This window comes from Accipiter gentilis, chromosome 11 (genome assembly GCF_929443795.1).
Source record: "Accipiter gentilis chromosome 11, bAccGen1.1, whole genome shotgun sequence".
NCBI lineage: Eukaryota > Metazoa > Chordata > Aves > Accipitriformes > Accipitridae > Astur > Astur gentilis.
The window spans coordinates 8393933-8420075 of record NC_064890.1 but is presented as its reverse complement, the minus strand read 5'-3'; the positions used below and the strand labels follow the sequence as shown (position 1 = coordinate 8420075).

General features: G+C 42.4%; 2 protein-coding genes across 5 annotated transcripts in view; one reads left to right on the top strand and one right to left on the bottom strand.

The window, feature by feature from the left end:
• The window catches only part of ELAPOR2 (endosome-lysosome associated apoptosis and autophagy regulator family member 2), a 355914-nt gene extending 352207 nt beyond the window's left edge, over window positions 1-3707 (bottom strand). The window contains exon 1 of the mRNA XM_049814084.1: window positions 3702-3707. The gene's annotated coding sequence lies outside the window, so the exon portion shown is untranslated. The remainder of the gene's footprint in view (window positions 1-3701) is intronic.
• A 184-nt stretch (window positions 3708-3891) lies between these two features.
• Window positions 3892-26143, top strand: part of FAM107B (family with sequence similarity 107 member B) — a 62102-nt gene continuing 39850 nt past the window's right edge. Inside the window, exons 1-2 of one of the 4 annotated variants that reach the window (XM_049814111.1) lie at window positions 3966-4082; window positions 6047-6168. The gene's annotated coding sequence lies outside the window, so the exon portion shown is untranslated. Of the gene's footprint in view, window positions 4083-6046; window positions 6169-22755; window positions 22774-22810; window positions 22909-26143 lie in introns of those variants that run through there. The other 3 variants (XM_049814116.1, XM_049814113.1, XM_049814112.1) reach the window with 3 other exon arrangements.

Sequence of the window (26143 nt, the reverse complement as noted above, 5' to 3'; positions counted from 1 at the left end):
TTTATGCCCCTAGCTTTGTGTAAAGAAAACCCTGCAAACTCAAAAGTCATATTGTTCAGCTCCTATATATATTTATACATCTATGTGCATAGCAGATGTTTCTTCAGATACTTAACTGATGTTTCTGCAGAATTATGGCATGGAAAAAACTTCATAGCAACCTGCATTCAAGTTTATTTACTTTGATTAAATTAAAAATCTAGAAAAAAAATTTAAAGTGACTACATTGGAATAAAGAAAACCATATTCTCCTATGATGTCAGTGCTTCTCCATGTTATGTGGAATAAAAATATTGGTATACAGGCAGTGTTCATCTCTTGTTTACAAATAGGAGAACGTAATGGGGAGGCATTTTGCCACTTTAGGTAAAGGAATTACACACAGCTAAAGAATTTCTGAGGAAGGCATCTAGCTGAAGCTTGCCAGGCCTCTGCCTTGTATAACCAGCAGAAGCACTTCCAGAAGCAATTAATCCAATTCTAATACAGACACCTAAGATAGGAGGCATGAATCTTCCTCTGGAGGTAGCTACTTCTCCCACAGCCTACACGACCTGCTTAAATGAGACTTCTGCTTTCAGACAGCTAAAATTAAGCAAGGGGAATCCCACAGCTGCTGACTTTGTACTCCACTTGGTTTCTGCCACAGTAAAATTATTATTATTATTATCATCATCATCATTATCATTATTATTTAAGGTTATATTATAGTAACATTCAAAGGCCAGGTATGGTACAGGCATGGAGTAAAATGCAATTCCCTACCCCACAAAAAGGACAACACAAGTAATTAAAGGATGATTTTGCTTTTAATTCTGCAGTTTGACTTAAGAGAAATACGAAGACCAGCAGGCAATTAAAATACATAATACTTGATTCATAAGATACCAAAATGCCAAACTACATACTACATACGTCCCATGACACTTACACAATAGAATGACTATATACTTTTGGCTATAATGTTAATAAAAAGGGGATTTATCTTGTTAAGTATTTCCAGTGCATCATTCTGTCTGAAAGTTGTTCTAAAGTGCAGCCAGTTGATTCATTTTCTGGATTCCAATACACTGCTTTTCATTTAAAAATAAAATGGTAACGTCTTACATTTATATAGTGCTTTTCATCTAGAAAGATTCCTGAGGCTTTCTCAAGCGCTTTCTGGAGTTTCAGTACCCACAGTGCTGGAGGAAGAAGGCTTGTCATGAGTAAAATGCAGTTGTGGCCAAATTTGTTTATCACATGAACCATGCACTGTAATTTTCATGTGGTCAAGAGGCATGAGGCACATACGATGTGCCCTAAAGAAGGAAGGGGAACACGAGGACCCTGAGTGGCTCACAGATGGGAGACAATACTGACTCCTCATGTGTCCCTGTTCCTCACTTACGGGCTGGAGCTGAGCTGGACTGACTCACTCTCTCCCCAAATATGGGTTTGGGGTACCTAGCAGCCCTTGCACCAAAACCAGGCAAACTGATGACACAAGCTATCGCTTAAATTACTTGTGAGATGTTTGACTCAGAGCTATCATTTGACCACTGTCTTGTATGAGGCACTGAGTGAGGAATTAAGACACTAGGGTAACAGGTTGATCTCAGCCATCACTGGTCCTCAGATGTGTTCTTGGTGAGGCTTTTCAGTTTTTTGTCTCTCCCAAATCTTCCTCTTTCTCTCTTACATCCAGCAATAGTTTTCAAGTCTGGACACAGCCATGGTAGCTTAGGGGTTGCATGGCATTACAGTCATTTCACAGAGCACAAGCTGATAGTATGCGTGGGGAGGGACTTTGCTTAATCTGCACCTGGTATGGCCAATGATACCACATAACCACACACTTAAACTGAATGCAACACCGGAACAAAGTAGCTATCACCATGAAAAATGCCTGTGCTCTCTTGACAAGCCATGGCAAGATACCCAGAAATTTTTAGTAGCTTCAGCAAAGTGTTACATTCCATTTAAAGGTGTGGATGTGCAGGATCTGCTGAGAAGATGGTATGTACCGCAGCAAAATAGCTGTCTGAGCTGAGAAAGGGTTGGGAAACACTGCTGTAAAGTGTCAGATTTCAGAGCAGGGACAACTAACTGTCTGTGCAGTGTCTAAGGCAACAGAGGTAAAAACTTCATCAGGACTACAAAGTGTCTTTAGAATACAAACGGTTAATGTTTACATACAGAAATAATATGGAGAGGTCCATAAGGTCAAGAATGCAAAAGATAGGGAAACCCAGCATTCCAGCTGGCCTTGCAGTTCATGTTATTTCCTTGCTGTTTGCAATTCCCTGGTCATACACCATTTCCCCCTCCCATGCTTCAGATGGAGAGCTGCTCACAGAACAGGGAACTATTCAATATTTATACTTCCTCATTCATCTAGGCACATCATTGTACTGCATTTAATAAAAAAAAAATCAATTTTTATGAGGTTTTTCTCTATACAGTATCCATGGGCTCCACATACAGAATAACTATACCTCACAACATTCCTGTGAAGGAAAGGGCACCTGGGGAACGAGGCTGCCCATAACCAGGGCTGACACTGTGAACATGGACAACACAAATGGGTGTCCAACTTCTCAAGCCACAAGTGACTTTTTGAGGAGCATGTAGTATTTTATAACATTTCATTTGTTCACAGCATAGCTCTGATTGCATATGTTGGTGCTTGGCAACAGACTCAAATTGAACCAGAACTGACAGTGGCCACCCATGCTCTGGATTTCATTGATTTGTTAGGTTTCACCCAGACTGCCTTTTCTTCCTAGTGAAAAAACAGCCGCACACAAAGACCTGAGCGTTCTTTTAGTACGTACCTGCACCCCAGATTTCAGCCTTGCCCCACAGAAACATATTTCTCCTTACCCACTCACTCCGCTTAACCATGCTGGGGCAGTGGGTTATTTAGGACCGATTCGGTGGAAACAGCACCATCTACTGAGCACCCAGTACCCTTCCTGCAGGGACTTCTTGGGGGTTTTTGGAGGGGAAGGATCTGTCTCCACAGCCCAAGAGACACTGAATGCTCAGCTCAAGTTACTGAGCTCTTGAAATCAGTCTGGAGCTTTCCATCCCTGGGATGACTCAAGTTGCTTCTGTCACTTTGCTGCGATTCAGGTCATCTGCTCTGAAGAAATCCTAGCGATAAATATACAAAAGAAATGGATTCAATCCAAGTATGTACACCAATGTATAAGGACACATTTCAGCCCCCAGAGGTCTTTCTTTTTTGGGGTTCATTCCCAAAGTCTGTGCACGCTGTGCTGTGTCCCAGGCTCCCTGTCGTGTCTCCATCACGCAGTACTCGCTATGAAACAGATTTTGGGACGTGCTGAGGCACGTTTTGGCCGGCTGGCCGTGATTTCTTGGCCTCTTACTCGGATGGGTCCGCTCGCAGAGTGGGGACTTTTAATCCCTGCAGACTGACCGGTGGAAATATCCACAGCGGGCAGGGCTCCGGGCCACGGAAAGGGATTAAAAAAAACCACTCGGGGAAAGTTAAAGGAAGGCACAGGCGGGACATTTCCCTGCCATGGAGAGAGGGACGGCTCCTGCAGGTGAGTGGGGCCACTCAAGAGGACCGACGGCCTCGGCAAGCGTTTGAAAACCGCACGCGGGCACCCCACGCGTGTTGTCCCTCCCGGGCCGGGCCGCCGCCCCGAGAAGGCACGGCTCCACGGCGCCCACCTCCGCCTCCACACAGCCCCTTCCCCCCCCCCCCCCCCCCATCCCGTTTCTCTTCAGGATTTCCACCCAGCCAGCTCTCCCCCCCCCCCCCCCCCCAACCCCGGATTTTTCCACGCCTGACAACAAAGGAGGCGGCCGGGCGGCCTCGGCGGTGACTCAGCGGCGGGCCCGCCCCCGGCCCGCCCCGCCGCTCCCCTCAGGCGAGGCCGGGCCGGCTCCGCGCGTGTGGCGGGGCCGTGCCGGCGGGCAGTCCGTCAGTCAGTCAGTCAGGGAGCGGGCGGGCGGCTGGCTGCCGGCCTCCTTCCTTCCCTCCTTCCTCCCGCCGGGCGCCTCGGGGTCTCCCTGCCCACGTCCCCCCCCCTGCGCTGCCGGGCGGGGAGAGCCGCCCCGGCGAGGTAGGTTTTGTGTCTCCTCACACAAAGGCGCGACGCTGGCGGGGTGGGACGGGACGGGACGGGACGGCCGCGGGGGGTGGCTGAGGGAAGGCGGCTCCCTGTGAGGGTCCGCGGCGTGAGGGGGTGGGGGTCTCATCACCGCGCCCCCTCCACAAGGTCTCGGGGTGCCGCCGGCGGGAGGGCTGTGTGTGGGGGGAGGCGGCGGCGGCGGCGGCACCCCAGGGCCGTGGGGCTCCCGAGGGAGAGCCCCGACTCTGCGACTTCATTCGTGAGGGGAAACCCGGGGAGTTAATCGTGGCTCTGCAAAAAAAAAAAGGGATGGAGGGAAGTAGGAGGGTGCCCGGGGGGGGGGGGGGGGGGGGGGCTGCCGGTCCCGCCGGCCGGGCGCCCGCCGACCCCCGCGGTCGAGCCGTTAGCCGCTTCGCGGGTTTCCCCCTGGCTCGCCGGGGCTGTGGAGCCGGTGGGGTTGCCGGCTTCGGCTTGCCGGTTTCGGCTTGCCGGTGGGGCAACTTTTATTCACCGGTGACTTTTGGCTGCGGTCGGGGCACCCCCACGGCATGGCGGGGGCTGGGGGCTGGAGCCTGGTGGGGCTGGGGGCGTGTGGTGTCCGATAGGAAGAAGAGGTGGAAAAGGAGAAGCAAATAAAAAAATATACTTGTTTTAATTTCTATATGTCCTGCCCTGTAAAATGAGAATTCAGAGCAGCTGAACTTATGATGTGGAGAGTGGATGTTTCCTTACAAATCTTTAAAAAAAGTAAATTCTGGGAGCGCAGCAAGCGTTCCAGTGCGGTTCTGTCAAAGTTTCGCTCAAGGGCCCGAGTGTCCAAATGTCCAGATTTTCCTACACATTGGTTTGAAAGGCAGTGCGGCTGGCCAGGATAACTGCACGGATAAATGTTTTTGGGGGGTTCAGAAGAGGAAGGGGTGCAGTGCAGGAACTCTGTGTGACTTAACTACTTGTTTGCTTCTTCTGTTGGATTTTTTCATAGCTTAATGAGTTCTGGCATATATCTATACTGTGAAAATGCAGTGTATAGCCATGGCTGGTGGTGGAGCAGAGTCTGGCCCTGTAAGTTCAGGGCATGCTTGCAGCAAACTCTAGAGAGAGGCAGGAACATGTGAACTTTTTGGGTTTTGTTGAGAATTCGCATAGTCAAACAAAAATGCAACAAAACAAGGAAAAGATGCTTCTGTGTGAGCATAGTGTGGTCGCTGTGTATAGTTTGCGGTGGGAATGTTGTTGAATAACCCTCTGGCAGCGGTGCTGTGCTGTGTTGTGGTACATACATGTGTGCGCTCAATCCTGGAGCACCGATGAGGATATTTAACTTGCATTGACTTGTCAGAGAAGTGGGAGTGTGGAAGAACATTGTTAAAAATGGGAATAATTGCTTGTGGATCTTGTAGACAATTTGAGAGGCATTTAAACCGTCTTTAAATCTCCCTGTGATATGAACAGGACACTGAGAATCTCTTGCTTTATTGATGATTGTTTTCCTAGCAATATATGGACAGACAGTGTGTACTATGAATGTGATAGCTGCTTGCTTATTGTCAGTGATATTTGCTCAGGGACAATAAACAATTGTTTGCTGAGCTTTATTAAAAAGAACCACAAAAGCCCTATATCTCCTAAAACAAAGCCTTTATTGTCTTAAAGCAACTGTGGGCCAATTTCATGCTTGGTGTAGTTCCACTGATGTTGGTGGAGTTTTGCCAGGGATGATTTTGGCAGGTGAAATGTTACTTCTGTTTTTCAGAGTCCAAACTGCTCGCAAGTAATGTTGCGATTTTGCGCACTTAAGTATTGTTAATTCAAGTGGTACGCGGATGCCTCCCAAAATTAAGAGGTAGGAGGTGGGAGAGTCAGCTCATCAAGTCCTCTAAATACTTTCCTACTTGCTTTCTCCTTTCTGCTTCAGATCTTATATCCCTTAATTTATTCTCTTCTTTCTTTTTCAGTCTTAGCATCTTATTTTCTCGCTTCAAAATTAAGAAGTTTCTCTGACCTCCAGCTCACCCTTGAGCATTTAAAGGTTTTGAGACTAACTGTATTGAACCCTACACCACCCCTGCACAACTAGGTAAGTGAGGAGCTGTGTGGCAGCTGCAGTTGGTAGATCTTTCTCACACATGCACATGCCTCTTCTTTACAAGCTGACTTGTGTGGTGGCTATGGTCAGTGCATTTGCTGAAGTGGCAGATTGTTTGACAGTCACGCAGTGGAACAGCCAGGCTTGAAAGAGACTGAGCAGACCAGGGTGGGGGTGGGGGAGTCAGTTTTTACACAGTGCCATACTCAGGACGTTGAGAAACAACTTTTTGAGAACACCCCTTCATAACATCAGCAAGGACAGGAAAATCCTCTAAAAATTGGAGCAGAAGGAAAAATGGGGGACGATAGAAGGAAATATTCTTGTTTACTAGCTGTGGGAAGAAGAGTGGAACTGTTTAACCAGTAATTGGCTTTAACAGAACTTTGGCTCCATCAAAGTTTCAAAAAAAAGATTTTATTGAATAAAACTATGTTATCTTTGTATGCAGTTAACAGTATTAAATACACATGGCCAACTCTAAGGCTGTTTTGGCACTGTGGTAGTTTTGAACAGAGCAAGTTTCAGTGCTCAGCTTTGCAGAGTCTCTGCTGAGCCGTTTTTGTATCTGACATCTTTGTGCTGTACAACTTTGGATATATTTGCATCTCATAAGTACACAGAAAGAGCATGTCAGACACAACTCACAGCTGATACCATTCTGACACTTTTGGAAAAAGCAAGCATCAAAGAGCAAGATACGTGTGCTGTCTAACTTTGCAGGGCAAAAATGTGCTTAATGCTTCTTCAATTCAGTGATCAGTCTGAAGTTTATTTTGGTTTGGCCAGACGTGGCGTGTTCCAGAGTATCAGTGGAAGTATGATTTGCAGCTTAACATGAAGTTGAGCCTGCAACTCTTCCGTGTTTACTTAAAGAGCATGTAAGTTGGGGTTTCGATGTTTAATTTTAACATAAGACAATGGAAGGATTCGGCTGTGGAAAGAGAATTGGTCACATGCTAACCTGAACATAGAGCTGCAAATTTGATAGGAAAAACATTTTTTAGGAGAAAGGTAAATTATCTGTCTGGAACTACATTTATCGGTGATACTTTCTCTTTCCACATCTTGGATGTTCTTGTCAGGCTTGTCTCTGTGCACACTTCATTTATATTAATCCTCTCAAAACCATGCTGAAGTGGAAAGGTGCTGTGTCTTCCCACTGTTGGGAAGACACCTTCCCTTTGCAGATGGGGAATAAAAGCACAAGAAAGTAAATGGGTCGTCCGTGACAACACAGGAGGTGGGTAGTTGTGCAAGAACTTGAACTCATGTCTCCTGAACTATTGGCTAGTGTTGAAAGAACTTCCCCTTGCATGAAGGAGTAAGAGAAGAGGTATGGTATGAAAATCAGTTTGGTTACCTGGCTGTGTTGCAATTAGTGGTCTGCTGCTCTTTCACCAACAACATGCATGTTGGTCTTTGTTAGATTATGAAAAACAGTCGGGTTGTGTTACAATAAGTGCTTAAACAAAGACTTTCAGTGTACGCAGGAGAGAGAAAAAAACAGTAAGGGACATTTTTCTTCTTTCTACACCTGCCTTTAAATAGTGGGTGCTGTTTTTACAGATGGGTCTCTGGCTAGATCTTTGGGGAGGTCCTTCATCTGGCCTGTTGTACAGTTACATATGAGCAGGACCCAGCAGAAGGGAAGAGAAGGCTCTGCAGAGCCAGGAGGGTCGTGGCAAGACCAGGACTGCCTTTCTGTGAGCCCAGCAGCTGGGTGAGATGATGTGAGTGCGGATCCCCACCCTGGGAGACCAGGCTCGTGCTTCTCTTTAAAGGTGGTTTCTAAAGGGGCAGCTGCTCTTACTTCTGCTATGCACAGACACTCACGTAGCTGCTTGTTCCCTCCCAGCTGCTCTTCTGCTTCAGGGTGTCAGTGCGAAGGGATGTGTGTGTTGCACGACAGTGGAGAGCTGTGTGTGGCAATTCTCTTGTGGCAGAAATCTCACAGGGGTTATATGAGCAGGGAGCACTGGCGTCTGCAAGAAAAGGAAGGATGTGGACTTTTCTTCGCCTTTCTATATAACTTGAAAACACCTGAGGATGCCTGCTACTTCTGTGTGTCATCACACTGGGAAAACTGAAGTTTGAAGTAATGCTTTTCCTTACAGAACTGTGTTTGGTGGTTGACTGTTACAATTGCAAAGTCTGTCATTGTTTAACTTTAGTTTCAAAACATGTTTCTAGCTGGCAGCCTACTTCCTGTGTTCAGGCCAACACTGTAAGTTTTGTGCAATGAAGGGTAGGAGACTCACAGGTGGGAGAGCAGTGTTCCCAAGTTGTGTCTATAAAAGAATAAGCCACAGATTTTGGAGCAGTTGTGTGCAGTGCTCTGTCCACTGGTCTGTATCACATTTTAAAATAACATTTGGAATCAGTAGTTACTCTAATTTTTTAGCCTGCATCTGTAGCTGGAGGGCAGGGTTTGTGGTAGCTTAGTGGAGTTTGCTTTCTAGTATAGATCTAGTCTGGCTTGGAGTTAATTAAGTCTTCAGCAGGTCATCAGCTTGCTTAGATGGGACAAGGATCCTAGTTTCATGAGCAGAGGAGCACAAATGCAGTAACCTATGCCTTATTTAGTTTTATTTATCCTAGAAGCAAAACTCCTGGATTTGCTTACATTTTTAAAATTTCTCTGGCAACATGAAGCCAGAAGGTTGCCTTTTGTGCAAATACATGCTGTTCTTCAAAGAGAAGAATAGCACAGTCATTTATGAACAGTGGGACAAACTCCTTTCTTTTAGATGAGATCGATTTATTTATTTTTACATTTATACTGCACTTTCAGGCAGCGTATGTGCCTGCAGGATGAACTGTAAAATCTCTGTTCTGTCCTTTAGCAAATCTCAACCTCTTACATTTACTGCCCCTCTGTATGAGATGTATTGGAGTCCTGTAGAGAACTATATGTACGATGATGAAGTGTGAAACATGCTTGTGCTTTAATGTCCTGGACAGCAACCTTGCTGTTGTTGTGCTGGGATGGGTCTTATTTTTTACCTTGTACTCAGGAATTATTCATCTTACCTGTAAGCTAGTGAGAGCTAAAACCCACAAATGCTTCTGAAGGAGAAACTGCCCTCGTGTTTGACTGTGGTTGAAGCAGTCCCTCTGCTTTGCAGTATAGTTTATTTTAGGGAGGGGAAACTGAGTCTTGAAACTATTTGTTATTGTGTAGAGAGGGAAGCCCGCATTAAGCTGCTTTTGCTTACTTGAATATTAGGAGTTCTCCTGTCCATCTTGGAAGGATGTTCAGCTCACCGTGCTTGTGCCTACTGGTACTAGCTAACTCACCAGGTCTGGTGGTGTCTGCTCTAAATGGGAGCCAAACACTGCCAGTCAAAGGTATTTCAATAGTGATGGCATTCAGTGGGTCTTTCAGTGGCAAGAAGAGGATGATGATGGGAAATAATAGAACAATTCTTTTCGTTCCTTGCCTGTACAGTGAATGGGTATTCTTAAGACCTTGTGTATATACACAGGCTTTTGTTGTGGTCCTAATAATAAAGCAGAATTCACAGCTCTGAGTAGTCAAGACGATGTGACGAGAAGTGGGTCAAGACCATTCGTGTGTGCATAACTGCACTCCTAATCTAGGCCAGTGCCTGTGCTGGATGCTTCTAAATAAGCTGAAAAGATTTCAGGGGAGCTGGAGTTTATGCTGTCAGATGGGTGAAGTGCACCTCTAGCTGGGTATTGCACTTAAGGATGGGGATCGGAATGGATGGTCTTGAGTCACTTTGCATGTTAATATGACCATAGAGGAAAAGCTTTACTGTTTAGTACCTCTGAAGAGCAAGGAGTTTAGTTTGAGCCAAAGGAAATTTTCTTCTTCCTGGCAGGTTTAGTTGCTGAGCAGCCCTTCAAATATGTGCACTGCTCTGCTGTTTCAACTGAAATACATCTCCACTACCTCAGTTTCTTCTTAAGTGTCATTGAGGGAAAAGATGACTTTCTGAGTATCCCACTGCATTGTTTCTGTGTCCTTCAGATTTGCTGCGGTAGTTGGGCTCCTTGGTGCCCTTCAAGGAAGAGTGGATGCCTGGGCTCGCCCTGAGATGCAGGCTGGGCCTTGGCTGTTGGTAGAGGAAGAAAGCCAATTTCAGTCTGAATCCACTGGGATTTGGGGGTTTATTTTTGGAGAGAATAGGGAGGCGTTTGATTGGGTTATGATAGTCTTCGCATTATATTATGGTTTTGTATTTTTTTTTCCATCCTAGAGCTTTTCAAGGTAACTTGTCTTTGAAGATGAGCATGATGAGAAGATGAAGATTAGATGATGTCATATCATGCAAGCTGTAATACGCATGTTTAACTCTTATAGTACCTAGCATATCACTGCTGTCCCCTGAAAACAGTCTGGCAGAAATTTATAGCCAGGTTTGGGTGTCTTAAGGGAATGGAGGAAAGGATGGGGAAAGAGTTGTGGTGGTTTGGGGATTTTCTTTGGGTGGGAGGTGGTTTTTTTGGAATTTCTAAAAGTAAACCAACTTTTTCTTCCAAGCCTTAAAAGTACCTTTGAGACCATCCTTCTATGTAATGTGCAAAAGCAAACTGGAGTGCTGTGGATTGTAACCGACTTCCCAGTTGTGCTGGCAGTAGGTTTTGCAAGGTGGAGAGATGACCTTTTGTAGCTGGCTGCTAAAGCAAGGGCGAGCAGTAAGCACGGCTTGCCTTGCTGCTTTCCCACCTTTCTCCTGTGTCCTTTGTCATACAGAGCAGCACAACGACACACTAACTGATCAGGAATGCTCAGGCACAGGGGAGTCTTGTGTATTCTGGGGTTGTCCTGTACGTGCTATTTGTTACCACAGATAGCAACTGTGGGGAGCAGGATGACTCTCCAAAGGCAGTCTAAGCATTCCCATTACTCTTCATTTACCCATTTCTTCTTTCAAGTACAAGAAGGCTGAATAAGTCATAAACTTCTTATGCAAAATATGAATGAACATATTCTTCCTTTTTCAGAAAATGCCTTAAAAGCTAGCTTTAGAATACAAGAAATTTAATGTCTCTGAAAAGCAGAAGGCATGTATCTCTTGAGGTGAAGCCGTATCCCATTGAAAAGACTTACAAAAATATTTTTCTGAAGTTCCAGCAACTAGAAAGCCAGCCTTGAAGCTTGTTAAGAAGGGTGTAGTTTGTGAATGTCCAAGCCGGTCAGTCTCAGGTGGAGGATTTAGTTTAAAAGGCTGAAGTATGTGTTACAGATGCCATTGTATCAAAACACTCGCTGTTTTGGGGAAGCTCAGTTCTGAAATCTGAGCTCAGGGGAAATCTGAGTTCTTGGGCCCATCTTGCTTTCTCTGTAGGTAGTGACTGATGAAACTGAGCAAAAAGACGGAGAGGTTGGAGGCATCAACTAGCCCTGTTTTATGCTACATCTTTTTCCTAATTGCGCACAAGTGCTGTACCTTCAAGTTTCCTCTGTAAACCCAAGAATTTACTGAATGTGCAATGACTTTGATTTTTTTTTTTCAATGTAATATGTAGACGGAATAAAATTAATTTCCTTGCTCAAGGATGCGAGGACAAGTTAGCACATCAAGTTAGAAAATAAGTGTGCCAACTATTGTTTTGTTTTCCAGTGGCCTGAGGGCCCTTCCTGTGTAGCACTGTCTCTCTAAAGAGACAGTCTCTGCCCTGAGGAATTTACAGTTTAAATAGGGCAGAGTGACTGCATGGACATCAGAGACACAAAATGGTGAAGCACATTGGTTGGTTTGTGGGTTTGTTTTTTTTTTTTGTGACACCAGCTCTGTGGTTTTGTGAACTTGAAGTAGAAATTTTTTTCTTGCATCAGAGATCAGTTTTGCACTGAATGCAGCTGCTTTGCTGGAGAGCCAGATTTTTACTGAAACTTCCAGTGTAGATGTAGCTTTATGTATCCATATAAAGGTGCTTCGTCACTCATGTTTATTGCATTGCAGGAACAAATTTTCACACTGTAAGCTGCCCTATAGGGATCTATATACTTTCCAGCTAGTTAAGGCCTACTTTTTCTCTGTAGAAGCACTAAAAAAAGCATCTCTTCAACCTTGTTACCTGTTTCCAGGTAAATAATATGATTAACAGATCCAAGACATGTTCCTTTAGCTAAATGTAGTCCGTTTGCCAGCTTCAGCCAAAAATATTGCAGGGAGGAGCAGCATAGGTCTATAGTAAATCTTTATTTTCAGAGAAAACAGGACTTAAAAAAAGTTAGACCAGTACTTTTGGCTAGAAAATTCCTGCAACTGATGTCACTTCTATTGTGAAATTTTATAGCAGACGACTCTAAAAATGGGGGCCAGTTCAAAATGCAGGGTCAGAGATCAGTCTGGTCACTGATGCTGGTAAAGTTTTTAAAAGAACTGTGTGAAGAGCTTCAAAAGAGGGGGAAGTATTTAAATCCTGGGGGACTTCTGTAGCAGTGGGCCATATGGGTACCTAAGTAGCTGAATTTTCTGCTCAAATTGTAATTCAGGTATCTGTCTGGTCTTTTCCTAATCCGCTGCCGTGATTTCCTGTGGCTAAGTAGCTCTTCCTTTCCTCAAAGCTGTCATGGTGTTGCTAGCACAGGATAACTACAGACAGCATCTGCCAGGGAAAAGCTCTCATTTCTGTGGTGCTGAGGTTGTGGTTGGCTCAATCTGTGATGGACTTAACTTTGTACCCAGAAGGATGCCCAGGTTTTATAATGCTATGCTAATTAAGGTCTTGGTGTCTGCCATACGAAATTCTTAATTGCTGAAGCATCCCCATGTCAGCTTTCAGTAAAACTGTTTTTTGGAGCCTTTTTTTCCCCTCCCTCAGAATTATGCATGAAAAAAGACTCTCTAGCTGCTGAAGCACAATGTTGTCACCTGGTTTACTTTCCTGTGTTTTATCTGTATTGATGGAGGGCTTTGTTTTAATGCTTAATTCTTTTGACTGCCATCATCTGGTAGCATACAGGGGGAGGGCTGCATTTGTAATGCCTATTTTATGCACTGAAAGGCAAGAGTTTAGGATGAACTTTAACGTAGAGGAGTGCGTGCTTTCAAAGAGCTTTTTCCTTCCATCATTGACTGAAATTGAATTAATGAAGAGTCCCATCAAACTGGGCATAGCATGCATTGATAAAATGGTGCTTCGTTAAATGACTGCTGTGAGGGATCATTTCAAGCCCTCCCTCCCATTTTAGTATGGGATCTTAATCTCTTTATTACAAGTAACATCAGGACTAGTAGACTTAAGTATTAAAGTTTGAGCTAGTGGCGAGTTCATTTATTCCTTTTTCTAATCTTTTAACGATGAAGAAGCCTCAGTTGGTTTCCTGTTCTGCTTTGATGCTTCACAAGACTTGAGATTCATCTTTGTTTTATCTCCAGAATCACACTTTAGTTTAGGGTATTTTTTTCTTTCTAATAGGAAGCTGATTAAATGACTGCTAAAACAGCCACAAATGTAGTTAATTTATTTTCTAAGTGCAGATGTTTAGAGTGCTGTGAAGTCAGACAAAGATTGGATTTAGAAAGCACCAGATTACACATACTAGTCAACAAAACACTGAATATCAAAGATAACTCATTACTGTAAAAGGCAATGAAATAAGGAGCTCCCATTCCTACTGGGTATTTTCCCTCAGGAAGGGGACTGAAAAAAAAATCAGTACTCTAAAATACAACCATTCAGATTCTTAAGATTAAATGTCTTTGTAATCAATGTACTATTTCTTTTTTTTTTTCCTTTTCTTTTTTATTCTTTTTAAACTGCCATAGTTAAGATGCTGTGAGCTCAGCTTAGGGTATCATGGTTTGCTAAACAGGAGGCTTAGAAGCGTACTGTAAGAAACAGTATCCCTCAGAAAGGAAAGGATATGAAAGCTCAACAAGCCATTTACAGAAATTACAATCATTCCAGTTAATGTGGTTAAACTAGGTAATTTCTGCTTAGAATTTTATAGAGTCATTGCGTATTTGAAGAACAAACTGTGTCAGGGTAAACAAATCCTTCCAATATCTATTTAAAGTAGATAAATATTTATTATTGTCCTTTTACAGATTAAGAAACAAAGGCTGAGTTGACTTGCCTACAGCTATAACTAATTAGTGCAAGGATAGATTTTGAACTTGGGACTTTGAACCAAGAGAAGAACAAACAGGATGGAAACATAATGAAAAGATAATATAAACTTTGTATTTTGAGCATAAACTCACTACCCCAACATGGAAATCGTCTCATAAAGGCCTTTAGGCAAGTAGGCAGCCTAAAATGCTGCTTGTTACTGAACACAGGATCTGGTTAGACCATGATCATTACCTTACTCGCCAATTTTGTGCATCTTGCATTACCCCTATTAAGCTTCTTGCTTCTGAGAAAATTCCTAAAGACAAATCGGAATTCAAATTAGGTTTTCAAATAATGGAAGTTCAAATGAGGAGTACCAGGTAAATTACACTTCATCTTGAAAAGCTGCAACAAAATCATGCTAGCGATTTCCTTTACTTATCTCCCAGATGGATTATTGGTGTGAGTCACCTGAAGCATTTCTACTCAATGCGGAAATGTAGCTGACTCAAAGACAAGTGATTGGCATTGTTTTATGGGGTGTCACTAACTGCGGTTTCATTAAATTGCAGTTTTCCCCTGTGCTGGTCAAATGTTAGTTTTCATTACAATTTGGGCTGAGGATAGAATAAACATTTCTTTTTTGCTTTTGGTAAGTTCTCTGGATCGCAAGGGCCATGACCATTATTTTTTTTAATGTAAAGGATGATGCTTAAAGCACAATACTCACTTGCTTCTCCAAATCGCATGCTGGAGGGGTGGTAGCACTCACGTGGTTACTGCACCACTTTAGTATTTGTGCATTTTGGGAGAACAGTGTGGTCCTGTTATAGGGTTTGGGATGCCCTCAGGCCCTGCCCTTTTCTGGAGATGCATTTGGAAGGAATTTAATTAATTGCAGTACCTAGTGTTTTCAGTCAATGCCTTTGTGTCACTGATCAAAATTAAGAGGTAAGGAGTTTTTAGTGGCATTTCTGTATAAACTTAAGCAATTTCAGACTTTCTTTATCACGGTTTTTTGTTTCTGAACATGCCAAGTTAAGAAGCAAAGCAAACTTCTCTTAGTTTTCTGGACTTTGAAATGTCTTCTGTGCTTCTGGATGTTGTTTGAACTGGATTCCTTTGCCTTAACAGTCTTTTTTGCTCTGGTGCTTGTGATTCATTTAAATGTGAACTAGCCAGCACTTGACTAATGGAACACCTAATGTAAATAAGTGATAGTGCATGCTAGAGAATCAAAAGGTCCTACAATGAACCATGGTGCTCTTTAAAACAATTTAAAAATCTTTTTGTAAACCAATTTTGAATGAAGAGCGGATGAATGGAAGTTTAAAAGCTTGAGTCATTGAAGTCTGGGACATTTAAAGCCTAGACTAGGTTTAAGTGTTACTACTTTGAAGTCCTTAATGGAAGGGGAGTAGAAGAACATTTTTTAAAAGGGCTTTCTTTATCTTTGCCTGAAGTTTGTACTTGAATTTAGGGTTTGAAGTTTACAGGGTTGGTTTGGCATTGGAATGGGAGTATCAATGTACTAACTGATCAGAAATGCTCAGGGTAGTCAGTTTAAATGATCAGATTTTTCTGTTGTCTTCCTCTCAACTCTTTAACAATATAGTCTCTACTGTGAATTGTGTGGTGTTTTGTTTTGTTTTTTTTCTGGTGTGCATTTTCTACGTCTCTTTTATGGGAGGCTTGAATTTACAGTGCAGTTCCTCTGCCCTTCGCTTGAGTAGTGTTTGTTAAGAATATGAAACTTTTCATCCTGAGCCAGCTTTTTTGAAGCTGAAAACCTAACTTCAGAAGTTAAAGGCCTTCAAATCTGGCTAAAGTGTACACGTACGTGTGCAGTAAATAAAAGCAAGCTGCCTTGCAGTGGTTACTTGTGATGGCACCAGGCTTTCTCTCCTCCCAGCCCTGTTCTGGATTCCGTGTGCTGCTTTTCACAGACAGGGTGTAAAGCACAGGCTGAAGCTGCGTGGCTCGGTACAAGCATGTATGTATCTTCCAGGGCCAAATGACGATGTTGGACTGCAGGCAGGTCTGTGCCTGATTCTGCTCTGGGGTTGAACAAAATAAGCAAGAGAAGTAATGGAGAAGGGGATAGTAACTGGGAAGGCTTTTGGTGATATGACTTGTCCTCAGCTGAAGGCTGGGATTAAACTGGATTTATTCTCATTGCAGCAGGGTTAGACCTTGTCTTATACAGATGGGATAATGCAACAATTTGTTAAAGGTTAATAATTTTTTTTTTTCCAAAAGTGAAAGATACTTTAGATTAGGGGTGTCAATTATGCAATGGACAAATGACAGGAAGTTTGTAAAGTGACTGAAAGTCGTTCTTGCAAGAATCTGAAATTTTAATCACGTTCATCACAGTGATGGTCTGTTTTTCGTAATAGAAGAGGTCTTTGTACTTAAAGCTGGAATAGTTTTGGCTTTTGGGGCTTTTTCTGTTTCTTTTGGTTTTTTTTTTTTCACTTTTTCTTATATGTGCCACAGAAGCCAGAGGTATCCTACAAGACACCTACTTTCAGAAAGAATGCAGGCAGGTAGTACATTAGAGTAGACATTTTCATCATCATCATGTTTGATAAATTTTGACCTGATCTCTGGATTGGGGAAGAAAAATGGGTCAGACCGTAATATTAGACTGGGAAGAAAATTACATGTGAGATAACAAAAAAAAAACCCAAAACAAAAAAAAAAAACCCTGTTTGTACCATATGTATTTCTGCTACAAACTGAAGCTATAAACTTTCTAGCTGATCTGCATGAGATAAGCTTGCATGAATCTTTCATACCAGCATCACAAAGCTTGAACTCTTCTGTGCTGGATAACTAAATCCCTGTTGTCATCCAGTTCACATATAGTCAATGTAGGGATCCTCCAGTTCTGCCTTCCATAAACCTTAGTTTTGTTTTCCTGATAATTCATTTTCTGTTGATCCAGATTCTTAGAGGGTGTGTTTTTTGGTTGTTTTTTGTTTGTTTTTTAAATGTCCTTCCAATGTGCTACTTGTAACTGTTGTCTAGCAGCACGGGAATAAGCCCTCTCAGAGCCTGGACTCCTGGCAGGAGTCTTTCATTACTCAGTCACCAGTTTATGTAAAATTTAGGGGAGCTTTGTATCTTGGAGGCTTCAAACCCTTCAAAAATTTGGCTGAAACCATCCAAAACTTATGAGGAGAGGTGCGAGTGCACACTTAAATTATCATATAAGAAATCTAAGAAGGTAATTTAACTTAAATACCTGACCTGGTCCTATATTTGCTGCTTCATTATAAAAAGGTCTTTCTGGATATATTTGCAGCTTAGCTTTGCACCAAGGGAACTCCTGGTGGTGGCTCTTGTAGCCCAGCTCTTGCAGTCCAGTTTTGCTAGAGCCATACTGATTTAATTAAGATGTGGACATCAGAATAGATCTTACATTCTTCCTACTTTGTGTCTAAATGCTTTACAACATGGTTGTAAAGGCGCAAAAGGCTGCTGTGCAAGCAAACCACACCAATTTCCTTCAGCTCTATTTAACTGTCATTTGGTGGGTAGCTGAGGTGGGGAATAGTAGATAACACTTTCATTCTTGCTAACTTTATGACCAATGAATCACATGAAAATTTTTTAAAGCTGAGGACGGGAAAAAACCCTATGTATTTCAGTCCATGCATTTGGTTACGCATATAAAGGCATAATGGTCATTTATCACGTCCTTCTAGAGGCTTTTTGTATCTGAATGAGCTATTCCTGTACTTCAGTGACATGTGCATTGCAAAATCTTGAAAATTAGAATGGATAGGAAACTCTTGTTATTTCAAATTGTTATGTATTTGTAAACTGGCTTCAGGCCTTTTGAGTTGAAAGACTAACCACTGAATTCAACATACTGCTGGGTTGTATTACAGAAAGATAAAAGTTGGTTTTACACAAAGTGGAAACTTAGACACACTAGTATGAAACTCAGTAAGCTCACAGTGAATATACGTTGGCTGGTGTTTGGTTTGGTTTTGGTTTTGTTGTTTTTTGTGTTTTTTTGTTTGGGTGTTTTTTGTTTTGTTGGTTTGGGTTTTTTTTGTTTGTTTCTTTTTGTTTTTTTACAGTCAGGGATCATATTGTAAAGCGATTTCTTTGTATCAGTGGCCTGTCGCATCATGTAGGATCAGTCTTTGCTTAAATAGGAAATACTTATTAAGGAAAGCTGCTGCAGACCTGAGCTTGCGTACTAACTGTATTATCTCTGCTGGCCAATAACCACATGTTTTATCTGGTATTCTTCCCACTGCATGAACATGCCTAGTGAGTAACACATGAAAAACAAATATAACAAAGTTTGATACATTTAGCCAACTTGCAGGGTATAAGGATCTAATTATTTTTTCCTACCTCCTGCCTTTTTTTTATTCAAAACTTACCTTTTTAATAAAGCATCTCCCCTTAACAGCGTAGGCAAGATTTTTTCCCATTTCATCTGCATGTTAGTCTTTCTATGAGGATGGGTATGTTGAATGATGAATTTGGGTTTTATTTTTTTTTATTTTTTTTATATGTAGCTTTCTTATTTGGATCTTGCAGGAAGTTACGTAGTAACTTTTTCTTTTTGTTGTTGTTTGTTGTTGTTGTACGTAAAAGGAAGGCTAAGGACCACATTCAGGGGCGGGGAAGAAGGATGTCAGAAATGTACCACTTACTGCTATCAGTAAAACTTTAATTAATTAAAAGCTCTGTCTGGCCTCTTGCTCATGTAATAAATAAAAATTGGAGAGACTCTCCTAAGTCATTATTACCTGTTATCAGAAATACTTATGTTTCCATTTACATTTCAATCACACAGTGAAGCTGAAGAAAAATTGGCTAGCAAGCCTCTATATGCAAAGAAATCTTGGTTATTCAGGTTACACAGTTCCTTACATTTGCGTTTTTGCACTGGTATCCTAAAGAGTCACCTTTATCAAGCCATTCTGTATTTAAAATCACATTTGTATATACAAAAAGTATGGATCCTGCAGCAAGACTCCTGTTGACTTTGCTTGTAAGGTCTGCCCCAGATTGTTGTCTCGATTTACTGCAATATGCAGGATGCTACCTGCAGAATTCCTTGGAGAGGAAAATTCCTGTTCATCAAAGCCTGTGCCTTTCCTCCTCCTGTACCATTAATTTGGTTCCTGTTGATGCAAGGTCTTTCTGCAAGTGCTGCTCAACCCAGTAAGTCAGGATTTAAACCGTCTGAGTAGGTATTGGGCAGCTGGGCTACCAATGCAGATGGTAGCATGTCTCACCTCTACCAGGAGGAATGAATGTCCCTGCTCCCAACCTGTGTGAGGTTTTGGGTAGTTCTCAGCTTTTTCTGCTGGAAACTGGTAACAGCCTGCCCACTTCTCCAGAAAGGACTGAACTGGTATAAGTGCTGCCTGCAACTGGTTGTCTGTTGCGTTCAGTTACAGTGATGAGTAATGAGGAGGGAAAAAACCAACTCTAACTGCCTTGCTTTGTACCCGAATCTCCCATTTTTTATCTCTAATCTTCAGGCTCAGCTGATGAGGTTTAACTGCAGGTTCTAACACTGAGCTGATTACACGCAGATCTGTGGGTGAAACATTAAGCTGTCAGAAGGGAGAATTGCCATGCTGCCTGAGATGAAGCGGTGTCTTGTTAGATCCCCATCAGGTAAACTGCATGTTACTGTGTCCTTCCAGAGCTCAGCGGTCCCTGGGCACCATCCTGTACCACACGAGAGGAGAGTGCAGGGGCAGCCTCTGCACTGTGCTTTAAGTGCAGCCCTGACACTGGGTTTGAGCTAGGACTCCCGTTGGCTGCAGGTTTGGGATAACTTCCCCAGTCACCCTCCTGTGGGCTCATGCTGTGGGATTGTGGGGTCCTCCCTCCAAAGGGTCACCCACATCACCTGCTGCAGGAACCGGTGGGGCTGTGCTCAGATTGCCCTTGTGCAGTGAGGGTGCTGGCAGCCAGGGATGAACTCCGCACAGCATTACCTACTGCTGAGCCTGGCCTGAGCCTGCTCCTTGATTGCCCATGTCCCACACATTGCAGATGCTGTTGGAGAGTCTCCTGTCTCAGCTTTTTGTTGGCCCTGTTGTTGCAAGAAAGCATTTATAGTAGCTGCTTTTCACCATCAAAATGATTATTTTGCTATGAATCAGAGCTGACTTAAAGGCAGGTAGAGGATGACTCCCTAAGCCAAGGTGTCTCTGCCAGACCCCTAAAGCAGTTGAGGCTTACTGCACGTTGGATGTCCCAAGCTGCTTTGTGGCTTCTCCGTGTCTCAGAGGGGGGTTTGCCACAGCTGATGATAGCCTCTTGTGACAGCCAGCAAAGTGGGGGAAAAGGAAACGTCATCCTGAAATCCCACTCCCTACAGATGGAGAGCCCTGGTGACCATGAAGTGAGATTCTCTGTTAAGAGCTGGGACTTCCCAGGGCTGCTCCTTGGGGCACTGTAAAATCCATCATTTTCTTCCAGCTCGTTTTTTTCATTTCCTGTTTCACTACTCCAGTTAAATTTCCTTTAAAGTGCTGTTTACGGTTGCCACTTTAAAAATGTGGGAAAGGCTCTTTCATGGCAGGCTGCAATATAGTGCTAGTAATTATTTCAGAGATGGCCCCTGCGTTGCCTCTTGCCCTCTCATCTGTCATCAGCTCCCTCCTGTGTTTTGTGAAGTTTTTGCTTCGCTGCTGACTGTGGCACAGCAAAAAGTGAGCTCATGTGGAGCTCAAATTACTGTTGAACCAGTTCAGATCTCTTTAATGGAAACCTTCCTTCTCCAAACCCTTTTGCACTCATTTTACTTAAGTCATAAAACTTCTTCTGTTTGAACTTTATGAAAACAACCCAAAGCCCTCTTCTCTGTTAGTTACAAAACACTTCGGTTCCTTTCCCTGTTTTTGTTTCGTATTATTTACTTAACTGTGGCTGGAGTGGCGTCTTGGGGTAAAAAGACACTGCTTCTTAGCCAAACAATTTAAATTTTTCATAAAGGAAGATGTATAACCAAACTCTTCGTGAAATGAGTTAAACACCCGTTCCAGCTCAAGCTTTAAATAGGAAGTGTGGATCATTTCAAAAGCCAGGAAAATTTGGACGTGATAGAGTATGGATGTGATAATACTTTTCAGCAGCTGTGGAAATAAAGGAAAACGTCTGACTGGTTCTGGCAAAAGCTTGCATGAATTTATAACTTAGGGTGTATGCGTATGCTCTCATGAGACAAAGTGGATTTTTGCAACCGCATGTAACGCTGAGTGGTATGCGAGCATCAACCCATATTTACAAAATCCTGCCGTAAGTGTCTTTTCAATTTTTTTTTTATTTTTTTCCTGAGCCAGAGATGTGCCAGGATTATTGTAGACCTTGTTAAGTAAATTCCATCGCTCCTGTTGTATTCTTGTTGTGCTTTTTGGCTTTCTGTGCTACTGGCTAATCTGTTAGTGATGCTTAAGTTTAAAGGGACATCAGTTGCATAGTCATTCATGTGAAAGAAAAAAATTGTATATGCTTTCGGATTTTTGTTTTTTCTCTGAACTCCTTATGTTACCCCTGTTTTTTTGAGATGGTGTGATATTGTCTAAGTTGTTTTGGTGGGTTGTGAAAAGCTTTTTAAAATGGTCAGCCTTGCATTTATGCAGGAAAAGCTTTGGTATCTTCTGCCTTCAGAATTTCAGCAAACCCACGACTGCTGCAGAATCATTTGGTTATGGGTTCTCTCCAGTTGCGGTGTTTGACTTTTGCAAGGAACTGTACATTTAAAAAAAAAAAAAAAAAAAAAAAAAGAGGGTGTACGCATTCAGTAAATTACTCTTACTGAGATCAATGGTTTCCTGTATTTTATTAGCACGGCAGTTTCAGGTGGTCCTGTAATCTCACACTTCTTTTTGTAATTATTTTATGAGGAGAAGGACCCAATTAAACCAGTTCAGGTTTCTCTGTTACAGTGCTGTTACCCTTGCTCTATAGTAACACGCCTGCCTTGGCTGTCCGTCTGCTATGCTTCCCAAGCTTCTGGCATGTCCCCCTGGCACTTCTGCATTTGTGCCAAAAGCTCCTACAGTCACTTATGCAGCCGTATCTCTTTGACCATCTTTGCCTCCTTTTATTCTGATGTGTACACAAAAGCATGCAATCTGATGTTTGCTTTGTATTTTTTAGCCAACACAGTCTGAGATCACAAGGTGGTTCCACCGCTCTGTGCAGGACTGCTCTAGAAACTGAAACCTCCCAGGATAGAGCTGTGTGCCCCTCACATCCCCTGTGCGATTACTGACTCCTGTGCCAGCCCCCCAGAGCAGGGCCGATGTAGGGAGGTGGGAAAAGAGAGGGGAGCAGGGAAAGCGGATGGGAGCTGCTGCAGGGCTATCTGATCTTCTGAGCCAGGTGGTTTCTGTTGTTGCCAGTAAAGGTAAGGATAGAAGGGAGGCAGGAAAGAGGGGCCATTTTATACCTGTAGCAGCCATTGCCCAAATGCTAGCAGGAAGAAAAGGAAGACTTTAGCTCTTGGGGCAGTGTGCCTCTCAAAGAACCGTCTTTCCACTTCTCCAAGGAAGAATAACACAGGTGAGCAGAGCCTGAAGACTTTCTGCTGGACATAAATCTGACATGCATCTGATCCTGCTCTGGGTGCCTGGTGTGTGGTAAAGCAGCACTGCTGTCGTCTTCACTGGTCTGCTATTTAACTGGTTGCTCAACGAGGTATGGAAACATCCACTATGTTTGTGCCTTTGTTTTATTGTACAAGCATCCTACCAGTGTTGTGATACAGTGAGTCTTGTCCAAGATGAGGTCAGAGGAGTGACTTTAGATTATCTATTGGGGATATGAGACTTAAACCCTAACTGTAAATTCAAGATTGGCAAAGAACTGCATTAGGATGGAATGCTCCGTGACTTTGGTTTGTCCACTTTGAGATCATCTTTAAGTATTTTGTTGAATGTATGTATGCGGTAGGTCTTCAGGATTTTGTAGATGAAAACATTAATTTAAACTGGATTAGAAATACATAAAAGTAATGGGGGGGAGGGGAATCTTATTTGTAAATAAGTTTAAAATAAATGTGTAGTTTAGCCATAATGAAATATTCAGACTAACTTAACCTCCCCTAATCCCTTGATCTAAGCACCTTAAGGCTTCCCCCCATGCCCCAAACACTTGTGTCCTCTTGAAATTTACTGGTTAAGAGGTTGGAACCAGTTTTTTTTGAGAAACGAGCAAAATTTATCAGCAGTCTTTCCGTCGTATTCAGAGATACTTTCTTGATTTTTATTTCATTCAATGAATTCAGTAACCACTCATTTCAATTCAATAAGTAGTTATTCCAAAGTTGAGAAAACGATGAAGTCAGAAATATGATTAAGATAGAAAATGATAACTCTACTAGTTCTAAAATCTAGAATCAGGGCCAAAAATAATCAAATTGCTAACTTTAGGTAATAATTCATTTCATAAATTTGATCTATAAACAAAATGTCCATTCCACTTCGTGCCCAGCCTGCTTCAGGTGATTTTATCTAAGTAAATAAAATCAGTTTTGCTTTGATGTTTTTGTGAATTTACTCTGCCTTCACTTATGTCGCTTAATGCAACCTTGATAGGAATAACAGCTGAAAATGTGTTCACTTAGAACACTAGAACTGAGTCATTTTCCATGTGTAATAAAGAGTTTGAATAAGTGTGTATTATATGCAGCCAATTAGTGCTGTAATTTATCTGCCTCTTCAGCAAACAAAAGACTCATGTTACAGCAACCCTTCTGCAGAGAATAACTGAAACCTAGAAAATGCTACAAATATTTAACGATCAAGATTTCTGCTTAGATAATTTTCATTTTTAGCATCTGTTCATTTCTAGAATACAAATCAACACCAGTGTTTTCTCCTGTGATATGTCTTGTGGAATCCTTTTTAGCTGAAGTGAAAAATGGAGGCATGGGATTATTTTGAACCAATGTGTACTTTGTTCTTGATGTCAAACATTGAAACCCACAGACTGCAAGCTTTGAATATGCAGAAGTTGCCTCTGGCAGCGCAAGAAGATATTTAGATGTGCAGATCATGAAGAACCTTTGTGGCCTTTCAAGGAAGGACTACCTTGTCTAAAAACAAGTTTAAAAATTCAAGCTTGCTATGATTTCTTTCTTAAATCTAATAGATGCCTGGATAAAGGGAATTAGTCTTAAGAAGGAAGTCTTACAACTGGTTTGAATTAGATTTCAAAGGTGAGGGTTATGTTGGTCATTTAAAACCTTGGATTTCTCACTACAACCAGAGTCAATAAATGGCAATCTAACATGAGGTTCTGGTCTGTAAAGGGCCTTACGCAAGTTAAAACAGATGTGGTTTGGGATCATATTTAGCATCTGTGGCTGGTGATGGAGTAGTACATGAGACGAGATTACTTGTTCTCACCAGCACGGGATGCTTGTAGATCCAGCTGATATGGAGCCATTATTTATGCGTGTTTTGGCTAGTCCTTCAATGCTGAGTTGGAGAATGTAGGTCAGCTGCACCAGTGAGGCTCTGGTGTCTGAAAGAAGACTGCGGATCCTATCCCAGTGCCCCTTTCCAGTACTTTTTGGGCTTTTGGAGTGCCATGTGGAAGGCTTCATGAACAGTCGGCTTCCTGGCTCCCTTTGGCACATTCAAGACTATTAGTCATCTGATATTTATTTGCTCAAGGGCAGCTACTGCAAAAGTTAGCATAAAGGGTAGCACCTCCAAGGGAAGCAGAAGGGCTGTTTCCTTGAGTCCGTGCTTCCCCATGTCATCTCCAGCCAGCATCCTGCAGCACATGCATGGATGTACACAAGATGCATGGGCAGGAAAGGGACCTACTTCTACACAGTCTCCTCTATCAGTCACTGTGACCCTCTCGCGTGCCTTTTTGGCTCGCTGGAGGAAAATACATGCTTCTTTGCATGTTTGCTTAGTAAATAAAGGAAATGGGTATCGAGTACATTATATCCTTTCAAAGCTTGTAACTATTTCACCACCACCACCTTTACTATTAATCTGAGTATTTGATATCAACAAAATCACAGTAGATGAAATGGCATTTTCAATTCCAACTGAATGGGATCACTGTAACTGTTGCCAGGCAGTATCTGAAGACATTTCTATCTAAATACAAAACCTAACCAATGTGAGGGAGAAGAAGAGACTGCTAATGAGATTACAAAGTAAAATATCAACAAATTACATTCTCTATCATGGAGACTGGGGAAGGAGGAGAGCAAAAGAAATATGCAAAAGAAATAAAAAGAGGCCTTGGTTTGCCTATTAATTATGGATACAATTTGTAGTTTAAACAATGGGATTTAATCCATTAGCTGAATATTCCTTTATAGTAGTGAGAAAGATGTTTTTAGAGTGAAGCCGAGCCAGAGTTGCATCTCCAGAGGGTGATAGCTCTTCAGCAACAGCAGTGAACTGAGGTGACTGGTCTAGACCTGGTGTGAAGAATTCATGCATATACCATCTGCTGTTCAGTGAAGTTCCCAGAATGGCTTTGGATAAAGCCCTCGATTGCCCTTTGAGGACACAGAATGCATATTTCCCCTCTGCCTTCCGAAGCCCTTTGAAAGGTGGTTAGTAATACACATGCCTTCTCTGAGAAGTCAAGGAACCCTGGTTAATTTGTCTGTCAGTGATATCAAATGAAGACATTTTAATTTGCTTTGCAATTTAAAACAACAGAATACTTCAGCATCTCTACCACCCACCTTCTGTTAAATTGGTTCAACATTAAAAAGCTTTCACTGAGGAAAAGTTTTCTTTTTTTTTACATGGTCCACACTTCATTTTGCTTCTTGAATTCTGCATATGGCTGTCTCCTATGACGACATTTTTGTAAAGGACTTGTGCATATTCCTGCTGTTTCTCACATACGCCCTACTGTGCAGTCTTTGGATGGGGGAATGATACCATTTAAT